Here is a 17,741-nt window from a genome sequence, read left to right as displayed (position 1 = left end):
AATTCAATAACAGAGAAAGGGTTTTATTTAAATATCATTTACAAAACAATCAGATTTCTCGTATTTTCATATCTCATTGGTATTCTATTAGTTACTGCCAATTTATTACTGTATTTATAATATTGGTTTGTAGTATGCTTTTTTAAATGTTTTTTGTTCACTGACTTATTCAAATACACTTTAAACTAAAAAAATTTTTTTTAATGTCTATTTACTTTTTGAGAGACAGAGAGAGAGAAAGAGAGAGAGAGAGAGAGAGTGGGCGAGGGGCAGAGAGAGAGGGAGTCACAGAATCCGAAGCAGGCTCCAGGCTCCGAGCCGTCAGCACAGAGCCGGACGTGGGGCTCGAACTCACAGACTGCAAGATCATGACCTGAGCTGAAGTCGGGCGCTCAACCGACTGAGCCACCCAGGCTCCCCCAAATATACTTCAAAAGCAATGTGTAATACCCCCCCCCTTTTATTTTCTATTCATAATGATGCATCACAGGACAGTATTGGGTATCATGTGCCTGAATTGGTAAGCCAAGCTGCAGGTAGGAAATGAAGGGATCAAGGTGCCCACATTCTAGGTTAGAGAACCACGGCCTGGGGCTGCTGAGGGAAACACTGTGGCAGGAAGTGTGAGCATCACCCCCACTTCCCCCAGCCGCAACCCCCCAACAATGGCTATAGAGACCGCCAGGCCAGGTGTGCCCAGGGAGCGGAGAATGGAGAAACTTCTGTCTTTGAAGCGGGGGAAGGAGGCTCGGGGAAACCTCTGTCACACTGGTGGGGTGGGGGTTCGGTGCACTCCTGGCTCACGCAGGGACCAATGGGCGCCCTGACCCAGCCTGTCACCACGGTGCCCGGGGTGTGTAGGAGCAATGCTGGGGGCAGCTGCGTGTTGGGAGCCGTGGGTGGAGACCAGGGGCGGGACCCACCCCCCCATCTGTTGGCCCCTGATCTGGAGTTTCCATCCCAGCTGGAACATGAGATTGATTCTACATGTGCCCACGGGTCTAAGAGTTGGCCTGCTGAGGGTACGTGTGTTTGGGAGCCCGTGACCACACTGAGGGGAGCATCGGATCTGCACCAGGATGCTGTGAGCTGGCCAGGAAGATACAGGCCCAAAATCTAAAGGGACCATCGAAGGGGTCCCTCCTCTGGGGCCTCCTGAAGGCACCACTGGCCACCATCAAGGCCATGTAGAGTACAGTACTGCTGGGTGGGAGTTATGTCCCCCTTGCTGGGCCAAGGGAGATGATAGCTGTCTTCCACTTCTTCCTCTAGGCTCCAACGCCGGCTTTGTCGTGAAAAGCCGGAATGAGAATGAAGGAGGATGAGAGAGATCACCAGAACAGCCAGCAGACACAACCACCGGCCCCGCAGAAGGAGAGGAACTCTGGGCTGGGTATAATAATAGCCAAACTTACACAATGTTTCCTTTGCGAGCTTGGCACTCTTCTTTGAGAGCTTTAACTGTAGCGACTCACTTACCCCTGGCAGTACTCCTTCCTGAGAGGCAGGTACCATCATCATCCCCATTTAACAGATGAGGAAACTAGGGGGCACAGAGAGGTGAAGTAACTTGCCCAAGGCGCTCAGCTCGTTAAGTGCAGAGTTGGATTCAACCCTGGCAGCTGGCTCCAGACTCCGTAGTTTTTCACTGAACAACACTGAATCCTAAAAAATAAATAAGACCGTTGGAAGCAATCACAACCAAAAAAAGAGGATGAATCAAAAATAGCCAAGAAGTTATAGAACTGGAATGACATACCATCATGGCTGCTACTCCCCGACAGGAAAGGAGGGTTTGACAGAACATGCCTAATGGCGAGCTTTAGATAAATAAAACAATTCCTTGTTTACTCACCCCCGTGAGTTGAGATTCCCTGATAAACTGCCTTCCCACAGCCTTCTCTGTTCCTTCCTGCAGGCCTGTGAGGCAGGCACTGCCAGTATTCTCACTTTACAGACAGGGAGACCAAGGTTCAGAGGGGTTAAATGAGCTCCCAGGGTCACCCAGCTACAAGGTGGGTGTTTGAAACTAGTTCTTACTGGCTTTAGAACCTGAGCTCTGGGGAGCCTGGGTGGCTCAGTCGGTTGAGTGTCTGCCTGTTGATTTTGGCTCAGGTCACGATCCCAGGGTCATGGAATGGAGCCCGGCGTCGGGCCCTGCACTGACCATGGAGTCTGCCTGGGATTCTCTCTCTCTCTGCCCCTCTCCCTGGCTCGTGTGCTCTCTCTCTCTCTCTCTCTCTCTCTCTCTCTCTCTCAAATTAAAACCAAACCAAACCTGGGCTTTGAACGTCTTTGGTGCTGTGGAGGATACCAACATGAAGCCAACGTGGATGGTGCCATGTTTCCGGTCTAGTTATGTGAGGGAGAAGGCACAGACAGATGGTGAGAGTGACACGTGGGGTATCCGGTTGGGCCGAGGGAAAAGAAACTGCAAGTGGCACTTCCCCAAAGGACTCAGAAATGACAGGACTGAGGACACTGCGGGACAGTGCCAGTGATAGCTGACATTTCGAGCCCTTTACACTAGATACATATGGCTTCACGGTGACCTGAGGACAGAGGGAGTGTCCACCCCATGCTGTGCATGAAAACCCAAGGCTCAGTGGTGCACCCAAGGTCACACAGGCAGAGGCAGGCCCAGACGGAAGCCAGGCCACTGCAGCTTCCCTGACTTGACCATCCCCAGGGACTGGAGGCAGAGGAGACCCTGTTATTCCCACCGTGCGGGGCGGGCGGCGCTGGACCTCTCTCTGGCCGAACCTCTCTCTGGAGCTCGTACCTGCATGTGCAACGACCCGCTGGACATCCTCCACCCGGATGCCCCCTGCAGCTGCCTTCCGCCCACCACAACCTGACACGTCAACTCGTCTTCCTCCCAAACTATTCTTTCATTTTCCCATTTTCTCGTTGACCTGGTCAACAAATGCTCTCCTCCCCAGGCTCTGGAGGAAACAGCGAACATCTCTGTGGCCAGCAATACTTTCCGCCTGGTTGCCTTAGCCACGAACATGGAGACGTTCCTGCACACCCCACCCGCCAACCCTCCACAGCCAATTATTCACAAGTTCTTATACTGCTCCTACGAGATGTCTCTGCGATCCATCCATACCTCCCCAGCCTCAGTCACCCTCTCCCTCCCCGGGCAATTTCCACCGGGTTATGCTGCACTTTTTTTCTTGTTTTGGTTTCTGGAGCTTTGTCACAGCACTCTTGCCCCCCCCCCCCCCCCCCAGGGTTTTACACATCCTGTCCCCTCTGGCAGAACACTCCTCTGACTTCTTCACCTGGCTGATGCCCGTGTGTTCGTCTGATTTCGGTTTAAACGTCTCCTTCTCAGGGAGTCTTCCTGGACCCCGTGTATTGGCTGTCCAAGTACCCTATATATTTCCTATCCTGCCGGCCATCACTCATTAATGTGTTAACTTATTCAGCACATCTTCTCTGCAAAGACCGTTGTCCTGCCCACCAGGGGATCCTTAATGATGGAATGAACGTATGAACGACTGGATCAATGAGTGGATGGGTGAAGGCCCAGGCTCGTTAAGATCCATGGCAAAGTCAGGACAGAGGAAGGATCTCTGGGGGCTCCGGCAGGGAATCTGGGGGGAGGGGCAGAAATGCCAGGTGAGGATGGAGAAGTAAGCAGGAGCTGGAATAGGGTGGTCCTTGTCAAGCATTTGAACATCATCTTGCAGACAGGAGCGTTCTGTTCACCGGAATAGATGCTCGCTCTGGAGACAGATCTGCCTTCCTCGTAGGCAACACTTCCGCCAAAATTACCATCTGTGGACTCACAGGATGCCTTATCCACCGTCGTGGTATTTCACGCAGCATGGTTTCTGAACGAGAAACTCACTTCATAGCGAATGAAGTATGGTAATGGCTCACGCTCGTGAAATTCACCGGTTTTGTCACGTCCCCCACCATCCTGAGGTGGCTGGGAGACAGTGGAAAGGCCCTTCTAAGACTTGGGTAGAGCATCAGCATGGTGGCAGTACCTTGGAGGCCATGGGCCAGGTTCTCCAGAAGGCTAGATAGCCTCTGAATCAGTGTGCAATATATGGTGGTGTTTCTCCCCTGGCCAGGATTCACGGGTCCAGGAAGCAAGGGATGGAAATACGAAAGGCACCATTTACCCGAGAATCACTACTATGGCCCAGACCCTTCGCAAATGAAGGGCTGAGTCTTCCCACCAGATAAAAAACCATGACCGACAGAGGTGCTTGCAAAGGCACATGCAATGGGTAGAGGAAGAAGGTGTCATATATAACTACCAGCTATGACCATGTAACCAGTGACAGAAATGAGTATTTCTTTCTTATTCTGTTGTGAATAGGAGTGGGTGTGTATCATGTAACATAAGATGGATATATTGACTGTATAGGATAGTATTTAAGTATTAACAATTTTTCCCAGTCTTAGTCAGATATAATTGACACAAAACATTGTGTAAGTTAAGTCTTGCTAACTTTACATCACAGTATTTATGATATAAGATATCAAGAAGAAGAGTAAAAATCACTCAAAGTTTGTGCCCTCTTCTGGGGAAAGGGTTAGTTCTTTTTTTATGTTTATTTATTTTTGAGAGCAAGCGGGGGAGGGGCAGCAGAGGAAGTGGGCTTTATGCTGATAGGAGTGAGCCTGATGTGGGGCTTGAACTCACCAACAGCGAAATAATGACCTGAAACCGACTGAGTCACCCAGGTGCCCCCAAGGGTTAGTGTGATTTTGGTTGTATGAAGGATAGTTATATTATGATAGGCATAAGTGTGACCTTGTTATTGTCTTTATTCAGAGATTATTTTTTTAATTCTTTTAAGTTTATTTATTTACTTTTGAGAGAGAGAGAGAGAGAGAGAGAGAGAGAGAGAGAGAGAGCAAAAGAGGGGCAGAGAGAGGGAGGGAGAGAAGGAGACAGAGAGAGAGAGAGATTAAGTAGGGTTTAATGAGATGTGTATGCCAAGTTGACAAGGGGTTAATTTCATGTGTCAGTTAGGCTGGGTCATGGTGCCGTGGTATTTTTCAGACATCATTCTGGATGGTTCTGTGAGGATGTTTCTGGATGAGAATAATGGTTAAATCAGTGGGCTTTGAGTAAAACGTATTTCCCTCTATGATGTGGGCGGACCTCATCCAATCAGTTGAAAGCCTCAACAAAACAAAGACTAGCCTCCCTTGAGCAAGAAGTAATTCTGCCAGCAGATGGACTTTTGGACTTGAACTATAGCAGTGGCTCTTCCTTGAGTCTCCGGCCTGCTGGCCAACCCTGCAGATTTTGGACGTGTTGGCCTCCATAATTGTGTGAGCCAATTCCCTAAAATCTCTTTCTTTCTCTCTTTCTCTCTTTCTCTCTCTCTCTCTCTCTCTCTCTCTCTCTCTCTCTCTCTATATATATATATATATAATATATATATATATATTATATATATATATATATAATATATATATATATATATATTATATATATATATATATTATATATATATAAACACATACACATCTTCTGTCTCTGGAGAACCCTGACTTATACAGTTGTCCCTTCAGACTGTGGGACAGCTGATCCTCTCCGCACCTACTTGACTCATCATTCTCAATCCCCCAATCTGTCCACATAAGTCCCAACAAAGTACCTTTGGGAGCCCCTTGTCCGTGGGGCCAGCTCTAGTGACCGAGTCCCTGCTGCTTCCTGCATGAACAGAAGATGTGTCTTGATGTGTAGCTCAGGTAGGCTCCTCCCTAAGAGATCACCTGGACCGTCACTGTCAGTTCTCAGATGGGGAAACTGAGGCCCAGAAGAGGAGACTTACCCAAGGTCACAAGTCAATGACATGCAAAGCTAAGTGAATTACGTGTTAGAAGCAAAACCTCCTTGCCAGGTTCTTGCTCTAGGGCAGGTGACATGAATACATCATACTGCTCATCTGTTTTATCTCAGTTTATTTATTGTTTCCTTCAGAACAGGCCCCCTACACAGAAAAGCACAGAGCTAGACAGGAGCAAGTCCAGTCCTTTGCACTCAAAAGGTGAGATTTTAAAATAGTCAAGGGGTGGTTACTGATCGAAAATACTTCACTGTCTCAGCACAGTAAACACTTAGATTAACAGTGTGATAATGGGTTGTAATTCATAATGTCACAAGGTGGTTAACAAGAACTTGGAAACATAATCCATGACAAGTGCTCTTTAAATGGTTGTAAATCTAAACTGGGTTTCCTTTTGTGTTCTAATTGCAGGGGTGTTCAAAGTTAGTCACACAGCACAGTAGAGATTTAATGCCACTTGGGCTATATCACCAGAAATACATACAAAAAATTAAAAGGTTGTACTGACATTTTAATTGATGATAGTGGAAGTTTCTCTTCAATATTATTTAATAATAATATTGAACAAAGAATATTAAAAGATACGGGTGCCTGGGTGGCTCAGTCGGTTAAGTGTACGATGTCGGCTCAGGTCATGATCTTGTGATTCGTGAGTTCGGGCCCTGCGTGGGGCTCTGTGCTGACAGCTCGGAGCCTGGAGCCTGCTTCGGATTCTGTGTCTCCCTCTCTTTCTACCCCACCCCTGCTTGCACTTGGTCTCTGTCTTTCAAAAAGGAATAAACATTAAGAAAACTTAAATATTAAAATAAAAATAAATAAATAAATAAAAATAAATAAAATAAATAAAAATAAATAAAAAATAAATATTAAAAAATAATAAAAAATTATTTAAGTTTCTCTTAAATATTTTCAGGCACAGCCACCTTACCTCACCAGGTAAGAGCCTCTCTTGAGAGTATCAGGCTCTTGCATTGAATAATTCTGGAGATTTCCTATTTTCCCTAAAATCTAACTGCGGAAATTCTACGTTTACCAGACAGGATATGCTGTGAGAACTGTATTGAATATTTGATCAAGTCAGGGTTAATGAGATAAAACGAAAACTTACCTATGTCAGGTTCCACCTTAGAATAGGACAAAAGCTGTTAAAATCTTCCAGTAGTCCTACCATTTTTATTGCTATTGAAAATGTTTTAAATTTTAGCATTTTTATTATATATCTTTCGATTAAGAGGTATCTTTGTTGAGAATTTTCATGCCTGTGGGGACTGTAGTGATGTACCCTTTTTCATTCCCACTATAGGTTATTTGTGCCTTTTCTCTTTTCGCCTTGATGAATATTGCCGAGGGTTTATCGGTTTTGTTGTTCTTTGTGCGGACTCAACTTTGGGCTCCACTGGCACTCTCAACTGTCCTTCAAATCCTTATTTTACTAATTTGTGCTCTTATCTGAATTCTTTCCATCATTTAGTTCTCCAGCTTCCCACAATAAATACTCAAATAACTGACCTCCTGCTCTCCTGATAGGTGCCTGTAAAGCTATCAATTCCCTTCTGAACCTAGCATTAGTGGCATCCCATGCACTGTGATGTCAGATGTGACTTATCATTTAATTCAAAATATTTTACAATTGCTATTGCTATTTCTTCTCTGACCTATGGGTCATTTAGAAGTATACTACTTAATTTCCAAACAATTAGGGGATTAAAAAAAAATTTTTTTAACATTTATTTTTGAGAGACCAAGAGAGAGGATGAGTGGGGAAGGAACAGAGAGAGAGGGAGACACAGAATCCAAAGCAGGCCCCAGGCTCTGAGCTGTCAGCACAGAGCCCCATGCGGGGCTCAAACTCACAGACTGTGAGATCAGGATGTGAACCAAAGTCGGAAACTTAACCAAGTGAGCCACCCAGGCGCCCCATATTTGGGGGATTTTTTTAAAAGCTATATTTGTGTTACTGATGTATAGGTACTTTTACTGTGATCTTACAACATATCCTGTATAATTTAAAAACTTTGAAATTTGTTGAGAGTTAATTTTTGACCCAATAGAATATGGTCAGTTTTGGTAAATGTTCTCAGGTATACTTAAAAAAGAGTGTGCCCTCTGCATGTAATAGGTAATGTGTACATTGTGTTGTGTTGTGTATAACAAGATCAACTTTGTCCAGTTCTTTCCACATCATATCTTCTGTCCGCTCATCATCAGTTACTACCAGAAGCATGTTGATATCCCTTACCACGAGGCAAAGCTGGGCTGGCTTTAGGGCTGGTGAGTGCTGGTCTATCCCTGGTTCTTCCTTATTCCTAGAGCTCCAGTCCTCCAGGAGCCCCGGATGAAAGCCTGGATGCTGACCACAGCCTGTCCTCCTTAGTGGGCCCTGAACATTTGTTCCTGGCCAGCCCCGTGAGGCTGCTAAAGGTTCTGCTCAGCTTCCCAGCTGCCCTGCCCTGCCCCAGCTTTCTGCTCTGCTCACGGCTCCCTGGTGGCTGCCTTCCAGGTGACAGATGCCTCATGGGGGAAAAGTGTGCTTGCTTCTCTTCTCACCAGGATCCTGCCCCACCTCCACTCCACCCCCCACGCCACCCCCCAGCTCGGCTGCCTGCATAGCTCTTGGGTGACTCCAGAGAGGTTGTATCTTCTTAGTATTTATCTGACTGATGTCGATGGAAGGTCGGTGGGCAACAAGATATCTGCCATTGCTGGAAGGAGACCTCCTTTTTCAGAGAGTTTTTATCTTTTGGAAACAAATATGAGGATATGAGATTCAAAAGATTAAGAGGAAGCTGACCCCACGTGGGAAACAGTGCCATCTTGACATCGTTCAACTAAGAGCCTAAATCTCGGGTGTGATAACTGATAACTGATTTTTCGCTTTGGGTTCCTCCTCCCCAGTTTTATTCATTACAGAACGAATAGTAACAAAGAAAAGCAATCAATTACCCACAATCTCATGCTCCCAACACGCTGCTATTTTAATTCTTATTTTTGAGTACGTATGCTTATAATCTGTACTTGTGCATAAATTCTACCTACAGTGTCCTAACCTATATATTTTTTCACTCAACATCACTTCATAAAGATACCATAGCAGCTTAGGCAATCCTAACTTTAATAGCTATGTACTCAAGCTGAGTTGCTTTAAGTGTTTTTTTTTTTAATGTTTATTTATTTTTGAGAGACAGACAGAGTGTGAGCAGGGGAGGGGCAGAGAGAGAGGGAGGCACGGAATCCAGGCTCTGAGCTATCAGCACAGAACCTGATGTGGCGCTCGAACTCACGAACCATGAGATCACGACCTGAGCCGAAGTTGATGCTTAACGGACTGAGCCACCCAGGTGCCCCTCCAATGGCTTTCTTTTAAAATCCACGCTATTTTATTTACCAAGGTGTTTATTTTTTTTTTCTTCGCATAGTTAAATCTGTCAATATGTTTCCCTGGTGATTTCTTTGATTACAGAGAAACCAAACCCTAGCTGGCCCCTTGCATTTGCTGAGGATATACTTTAGAGTCCCCCCCTCCCCCTGACTTTACAAGAAATTCTACGGGTATTGCACTAGTCCCCTCCTAGTATAATAAGGAAGAAACAGGTGTAGGTGCACAGAGGAGACAAGGGTGGAGACAGGCTCCTGCCAGGGACAGGCTTGCCCTCCAGGCAGGAGGGCAGGGATGGTAAATATTCTTCGCACACAGCTACTCATGCTAATCCAGTTGTGATGACGATGTAACAGAGGCGTCAAGAAAGTAGCTGGGAAACAGTGGAAGAAGTTAGGGGAAAACAAGGTGAGTGTTTTGCTTTCTTATGGTCCTTCACACTGGAGGAATCAGGGCAGACTTAGCTGAGAAGGTGAGTGAAGTAGGAATGGTCAGTAGAGAAATAGAGGGGATTCTAGGCAGATAAGGAGCTCATGCCAGGACACAGAAGCCTGTGAATACATCAGGGAGCTTATGGTAAGTCCAGGAGTGGCGAGCGAGGCACACTTCACACGCAAGGCCAACGCGGGAAAGTGGTGGCCAACGCGGCCACAAGGATAGGCTGAAGCCTCTCTTCTTTGCCCATCAAAATTCCTCTTCTCCAGGTGCTGACATCAGCAGGGATTGACTGCAATGAGGTTTGACGCTAAGGGCTTTTGAATTGTCATCCAGATTAATCTAATTGGTGGAGAGCATATGGAAAATGTTTTCTTGAGCAGGGCACTTCCTGTACCTATTCCAGACGACCATCCCCTCCTCTCTGGAGGAAACCATTCCTACCCTTTCCTTTGCAATTTGGACTCAGGAAAAATAAGTATTTATTGCTTAAGGTTGGCACAGGGAGCCATGGACATTTTCATCCGTCGGTTAATGAGAATTTCTGAGTAACTCTTTATGAAGAGACCCGGAATTAAATATTAACTCATCACTGTTTTCAAGAACTCAACCATACGCCTATCTACACCACTACACTGGATTGGGTGGTCACAGAGAAGTCCTTCGGTTACTCTTGGCAACTCTAAATCAGCATTAGGGTAGTAGAACTCAATTTATTTGTTTGTTCTTCAAGGAGAAAAACTGGAAAGAAAAAGACACCACAGTTTTCACCCTACTAACGAACTTTTGTCATGCTTAATTCTCACTTCTTTCCCGTTGGCATTGTACGTGTGTCTCCGTTCTCGCTCCCTGCGTCCTGGCAGACGTCACCGGTTGATCTTGAGGACTTTCCAGCTGAGCCACAGTGTGGCCTCAGACGCTTCACAACCTTACTCGCAAACATCACAGTCGTCGGATGCTAGGTGTTTGTGACATGAAACTTACGTGCTACCCCAGCATCGTCTCTGCTCTCTGACACAGGGAACCAGTACACTTAGAACACGAGTCTCCAGCTCTGTGACATGCATGCATCATACCCCGGTTCTGGCTACATTCATAATTTTATTTTCCCTCTCATTCTCTGACCACAGAAGAGTCTCCTAACATCCATGTGACAGAAACACTGACGGCAAAACAGCCAGGTTGGGAACTTCTACACCAGCAATGAATCACCCACATAGCAATCTCTTCTAAATCCCAGGAGAATTAATTCTAAACAAGAACACGAAGAAACCAGTCTCTTTCCCAAAATATTCCTAGCGGTGAGATTCCCTGAAAAGACTTTTTTTTTTTTTAAGTGTAAATGATGGTAAAGAGATGGCCCTGAAACAGCCCCAACTTTCTGGCACAGAAGGGTTTTCTTTATACAGCTTCTGTCTGAACTCACACCAGACTATTTACATTACAAAAACAGTGCATATGTGTTTATTGTAAAAATAGCCACAAAATATAAAGTAAAATGCAAAAGTCCCCACTCTCCTTTCCAATTCCCTAAGGGTAATTACTGTTCAAAGATCTTTACGGCAGTCTTCTATGCACATATAAATATACCCCTACGTGTACTGAGAACAGTTTTTTTTATTTAAAATTTTTTTAAAATATTTTTTTAACATTTATTTATTTTCGATATGGAGACAGAGTGCGAGCGGGGGAAGGGCAGAGAGCGAGGGAGACACAGAATCTGAAGCAGGCTCCAGGCTCTGAGCTATCAGCACAGAGCCTGATTCGGGGCTCGAAATGTGAGATCATGACCTGAGCCGAAGTTGGACGCTTAACCAACTGAGCCACCCAGGTGCCCTGAATAGTTTTTTTTTTTTCCAACAAGAATGAGAATATATCATATATTATTCTGAAATTTGCTTTATTTCCTCCACACGATCAATATGTGTGTGTATAGAAACATATTTTTCCACGCCAATACTTATATCTTCCCCACTCTTTTAATAGCTAAAGAGTTTTCCATATATAGACGTACCACAATTACTGAACTACTCGGTAACGACTGGACTTTCACACTGTTGCATATTGTGCTGTGAGACCAGCTTTATGTACTTGAGCATAAATACTTTTCTACTTATGTGATCGTTTCTATAGGACAGATAACCAGAAATGACATTTCTGGATCTCAGGATACGTGGCAGATTTTATGAGAATGTGCCCTCCACTTTTACTAACACTAGGTATTATCAGTCTTTTTGACCTTTGCCAAAATAGTAATCTTTAAAGAAAAATCTTTACATTTCCCTGATCACTAGCGAGGTTAAACATTTCTCCACACATTTATTAGCCATCTGTATTTCTTCTCTTTCTACCTTTTTATGTGCTTTGCCCATTCTTCTATGAGGTTGTCTTCTTATTGTTTTGAATGTGCTTCACTGTGTTGAGCCCAGGGGTTCTGGGTCGCAGCTGCCTGGTGGAATCCCCTAGGACACTTCTCAATCCAGGTCCCCCTTGAGGAATATTCTTTTTTTCTTTTTAAAAATTTTTTAATGTTTATTTTAGAGACAGAGAGACAGAGTGTGAGTGGGGGAGGGGCAGAGACAGAGGGAGACACAGAATCTGAAGTAGGCTCCAGGCTTTGGGCTGTCAGTACAGAGCCTGATGTGGGGCTCAAACTCACAAACCACGAGATCATCACCTGAGCCAAAGTTAGATGCTCAACAGACTGAGCCACCCAGGTGCTCCTGGAATATTCTGATTCTAATGGGTTGTGGTGAAGTCCAGGCTTCCCAGGTGAGTCTGAAATGCAGTCAGGGCTGAGAGTCACTGGCCCAAGGTGTGGCCACAGCAGTGGGTGGTTTAGGCATGGAGTTCAAGGTCACAGGAAACAAGAGGTCAAGGCACTGAGAGGCCAGAATGTTGTGTGTGTCGTTGGAAGTCTGCTCTGTTAAGGTACCACAGCACAGTACCACAGACTGAGTGACTTAAACAATTGTGGAGGCCCAGGTCTGAGATTCACACTTCTGGAGGCCAAGATCTGAGATTCACACTCCTGGAGGCCAAGGTCCGAGATTCACACTCCTGGAGGCCGAAGGTCTGAGATTCACACTCCCGGAAGCCAAGGTCTGAGATTCACACTCCTGGAGGCTGAAGGTCCGAGATTCACACTCCTGGAGGCCAAGATCCGAGATTCACACTCCTGGAGGCCAAGGTCCGAGATTCACACTCCTGGAGGCCAAGATCCAAGATTCACACTCCTGGAGGCTGAAGGTCTGAGATTCACACTCCTGGAGGCTGAAGGTCTGAGATTCACACTCCTGGAGGCCAAGATCCGAGATTCACACTTCCGGAGGCCAAGGTCCAAATTCACACTCCTGGAGGCCAAGGTCCGAGATTCACACTCCCAGAGGCCGAAGATCCAAAATTCACACTCCTGGAGGCTGAAGGTCTGAGATTCACACTCCTGGAGGCTGAAGGTCTGAGATTCACACTCCTGGAGGCCAAGATCCGAGATTCACACTCCTGGAGGCCAAGGTCCGAGATTCACACTCCTGGTAGGCCAAGGTCCAAGATTCATACTCCTGGAGGCCAAGGTCCGAGATTCACACTCCTGGAGGCTGAAGGTCCAAGATTCACACTCCTGGAGGCCAAGATCCAAGATTCACACTTCCGGAGGCCAAGGTCCAAATTCACACTCCTGGAGGCCAAGGTCTGAGATTCACACTCCTGGAAGCCGAAGGTCCGAGATTCACACTCCTGGAAGCCGAAGGTCCGAGATTCACACTCCTGGAGGCCGAAGGTCCAAGATTCACACTCCTGGAGGCCAAGATCCGAGATTCACACTCCTGGAGGCCAAGGTCTGGCAGGGCTCAGCATCTGGCGAAGGGTCTCCTTCCCGCTTGCAGACTGCTGCCTTCCTGTTGAGCCCACACAAGGTGGGGAGAGAGCTCTGTTTCTCTTTTCCTTCTTCCAGAAGGCAAATTTCAGGGGGGGCGGGCTGCATCCTCACGACCTCATCTAAACCTACTCACCTCCCAAGGGCCCCGCCCCCACATACCGTCACACTGGGCTTCAGCGCACGCTTTTGGGGGGGACACAGACATTCAGTCCATCGCAGGGCATGGCAGTGTCCGTTAGTGCATTACTTACGTTACTTTGAGTTTACTGTCTCTTTTTTGCGAGACTAGTTAAGTTTTCTATGTCAGTGGTCTGGTCTTTGCGTCCTTACTCCCTACATCCCCTCCGTTGCAACGCGCTTCTGTTCCCACAGTCACGCCGAGACGAAGTTCAGGTGGCAGCCAGTTTGGGAGGTCTCGTTCTTCAGCGTTTACCCTGACGTTCAGATAAATAAAAATGCTGGTGAGTGGAGATTAGTGGGTAAAAACGCTCTTGTACTGTTTATTCTCAGCCACCCTCAGTAGACCTAGACGGTACCTAATTTTGAGGAGAGTTCTGGGGGGCAGAGTGACGTAGGAGCGACCGGGTTTGGACTGGAGGTAGGAACACATGCCTGCAGCCACGCGGAATCCTTACACCTGATACGTGGTTTCAGTTTGATCAAAAACGCCCTCAGGGGCACCTGGGTGGCGGAATCAGTCAAGCCTCCAACTTCAGCTCAGGTCAGGGTCTCACAGTTGGTGAGTTCGAGCCCCACGTAGGGCTCTGCGCTGACAGCTCAGAGCCTGGAGCCTGCTTCAGCTTCTGTGTCTCCTTCTCTCTCTGCCCCTCCCCCACTCATGCTCTGTCTCTTTCTCTCTCAATAAACAGTAAAAAAAAAAAAAAGCCCTCAGCTGAAGGCAAGAAGGCCAATAGCAGTGAAAATAAAAGGGAAAGTCAACAGGGAGATGTGAGATGCTTGCTACACAGGAAGTCAGGAGGGTGGTCCCAGACTGGCCCCGTCCCCAACTGCTCCCACTGGTAACAGAAGGGGCTACTGGGATCTCCAGGGTCTCTTCCAGGCTTACGTGCCTTTGGCCTGGAAAACCACATCCGTCGCAATTCTGCGTTTGGAACCCAGTTGTGCCGTGATACAGGCTATACTGAGGTATTCACGGTACCTTCTCCCCACTTTGCAGGGCTTTCTCAGAATGAAATCCTTCAGTCGAGAGGAAAGAAGTGGCATGATGTGGTCTAATGACATCCAATGACATCTTTCCATCTGTCCGTGGTCCTAGCAGGGGCAATGTTTGACAAGTACTGGCCGCTTGGTATGGGGCCATTTTATCCCATGGTGGTGTTGAAAGTGAAGAGGAGTGGCTTTCAGATATGAATATTAAAATGTTTATAATACGTACGTGTAGGTCTATTTTTAGAAAATTTAAAGGAAAAGAGGGTTTTGTGGCACCAAAGTTTTTTCCCGATCTCCTTGCCTGCCTTCCTTCTATGCACAAATACATGAGTGTCTTCTATGTGCCCGCAGGGTGACTAATCCCCCCCAGGTTTCCCTGGACAGTCCCCGTGTTAGCACCACATCCCACGAACACCCTCCTTCTCAAACAAATGGGGCAGCTGTTCAGGCACTCTACAAGGCACCGGGTATCCAGCGGTAAAGGGACAAAACCCGAGCAACTATAATTGCTCCTATATCCCAGCCATTGTTTCAAGATAAAATCTGTATGAGGGACAGAAATCACTTGCACCAGACCACTTACTTTCCCACGGAGAGCTCCTAAGCTCTACTTCCAGTGCAAGTCTGCAGATTACCGAAAGGTGGATCTCTTGTATTTGGCCACGGTAGCATGAAAACACCGAGATTATGAAGGAATAATTAACACAACGTGGAGTCGTCCCTGGGCACCGACACGGCCAGGTCCCACACAAACTCAACATCTATTCAAGACCGTGTTAACGACTCACGGCCAACTTTACTGCGTTCTTTCATCCTTTTCCTCAACGAACAGTTTAATAACGATACCGCTGGCCATGTCGGTACAGAGCGTTAACTTATAAGGAGTTTTATAGATAGATGTGTGATAGATACACACAGGTACCGTGCAGCTTGGAGAATTGGGCACAGTGAACACACTGGGGTGACCCTTTGAAAGCAGGTGCACCTACGTCATCTCATTCACCTGTCACAGCCACCCTGCAGGCAGGCAAGACAGATAGTATTATTTCCGGTCCACGACCGAGCCACCTGAACTTGGTGCAGGGTCTCCCTGCTGGGATGTGACCGCTGGTCTCCCTGATTCTTGCTGTCAACCCATGGTCTCCATTTCCTGTGTTGGATAATATATATGCGGCAGAAAGAAAGAGGGAGAGGAAAGACGGAGAGACCTTACCAAATCACATTTCTGGGCAATGGGGCCCCAAGGGGAATAACCACTCATTTGCTTTCGGGAAAGAGAAAATTCAGATATTCAGCACAATCGGACTTAACATTAAGACCTCTTTCCTTAAATCTCACCAGAGTCTATAAACAATAATTTGTCCTCAAATGTTCCCAGGGTGGGACCGACACGGAACGGGCACGCACGGAGCCTGTCTTCAGTGTGAAGAAGACAGTGGACACAAAAAGATTAAGGACGCACGGGGACTCCTTGGGGACGCGGAAACTCGTAGGTGACACATCACCCAAACGGCCGCGTCTCAAGAGCGGCGAGGGCAGCTCCATCAAAGCGGGCTAGCGGGTGAGCTGGGCCTGGGAGGCATTTAGTTTGAGAAGGGGCGGGGCGGGGGGAGTGGTTCAGGAGACAGGCCCTGGGTGGGTGAAGGCCGGGGAAGAGAAAAGCAAAGCACCTGTTAGGAAACAGTGCCTCCGTTGAGCTGGGGGGGCCGGGCTAGAGGAAGACGGTGCTTTGGTTCCTCAGCACATCCCAGCGCTTTGCCGGGACACTTGGGCCGGAGCTGTCCCTGCACACACCTCTGCTGATCAATTTACCTTCTCCCACGGGGCTAGCTGAGGGAGCCTGTGGATTCATATAACTGGCAGTTGCAGAACGAAGGGCAGACACAGCCTGAGGTCACAGAGTGAGCTGGCAGTAACATCGCAGATTCCCAAAGGGAAGGGCAGTCGGGCTGCAGCTGCGAACCCCCCAGGGCAGGGGGCAGGCGCTAGCTTGGCCTCCAACACGTGCCCCTGAACACGCTTTTTCTGACCGGAGCAGCCAGCGGGCTCGGTACACAGGGGAGTCCTTCCGTGTGGCCTGATCCGACGTGCTTCTCAGTCAAGAATCAAACCCACAAGGGTGTGCCTCCCAGGGGACACCTACAAACGGCCAGTGCCATGGGCAAAAGGCTTCCTTCCCCGGCTTAACGGGTCTTGAAACGGTTGCTAATTCGGGCTGCCTTTCGGAGATCACGGCCCGCCTGGACCGCACCGGAGAGCGTCGGTACAGATGTGGACAGATTTAAGTGGCCACGCACGCAAGGGAGACAACTGTGCCCGGGCCTGCTAGGCAATGTGCATTTTGTTTTAAAAACAGAAACCCACTTAGAACCCAGAATTCAGCCCCGTGGCCCATGACCGAATGTTAACAGGTCTACCTTTGAACAGAATCAGAATCCAGATGCTGATAGCTTGTGTCTGTGTTCATCACAGACAACGAGCTTTGCGGGAACGTGGCCTTGGGTACCTGGTTCCCTGCCATTATCTCCAACGCCCAGAATAGGCGCTTAGCTGTGCCGTGAACTACTGACTCGTTCTGAGCAGTGGAAATGACCGAGGGCACTCTGGTCCTTTCTTGACCGCCGACGCTGAAGTTTTCGCTTCAGGTTAGAACACATCCCCTGATCCTTGAACATGTTGTGGTCCACAGGCTTCTCCAGGAGAAAGCGGGTGTTTTAGGAACAGAAGCATGTCCACACCCAGACACGCATCCCCTCGGTCTCCCCGACACGGTTCAGAGACGGGCGCTCTGTGGGGTGCCCTGCTTGCAGATTTACATCCGATTCTCAGCTGCCCCGGCGGGGGGTGCTGGTTGGGGTTCTTGCAGGCGCTCTCTGCGGTCAGAGCCTGCCCCACAGGGTGACAAGAGCGGAGGCCCTCTGGGCTCCGTCCTGGGGCCTCCGGGACCCAGGTGCTAATTCACAGGCCCAAGATGTAAGTGCTCTGCTCCCCTATTTTACAATAGTCCAAAAAAAAAAAAATACACTTCGCATAGTATTTTTCTCTCACGTCATCCTGA

General features: G+C 47.6%; 1 long non-coding RNA gene across 1 annotated transcript in view; it reads right to left on the bottom strand.

Moving 5' to 3' along the window:
• The window catches only part of LOC122468192, a 111,003-nt gene that overhangs the window by 14,479 nt on the left and 78,783 nt on the right, over positions 1-17,741 (bottom strand). Inside the window, exon 2 of the long non-coding RNA XR_006293152.1 lies at positions 1,480-1,665. This is a non-coding gene — a long non-coding RNA (uncharacterized LOC122468192). The remainder of the gene's footprint in view (positions 1-1,479; positions 1,666-17,741) is intronic.

The sequence above is a fragment of the Prionailurus bengalensis genome, chromosome B3 (assembly GCF_016509475.1).
Source record: "Prionailurus bengalensis isolate Pbe53 chromosome B3, Fcat_Pben_1.1_paternal_pri, whole genome shotgun sequence".
Lineage (NCBI taxonomy): Eukaryota > Metazoa > Chordata > Mammalia > Carnivora > Felidae > Prionailurus > Prionailurus bengalensis.
This window is presented reverse-complemented; position numbering and strand designations above follow the sequence as displayed.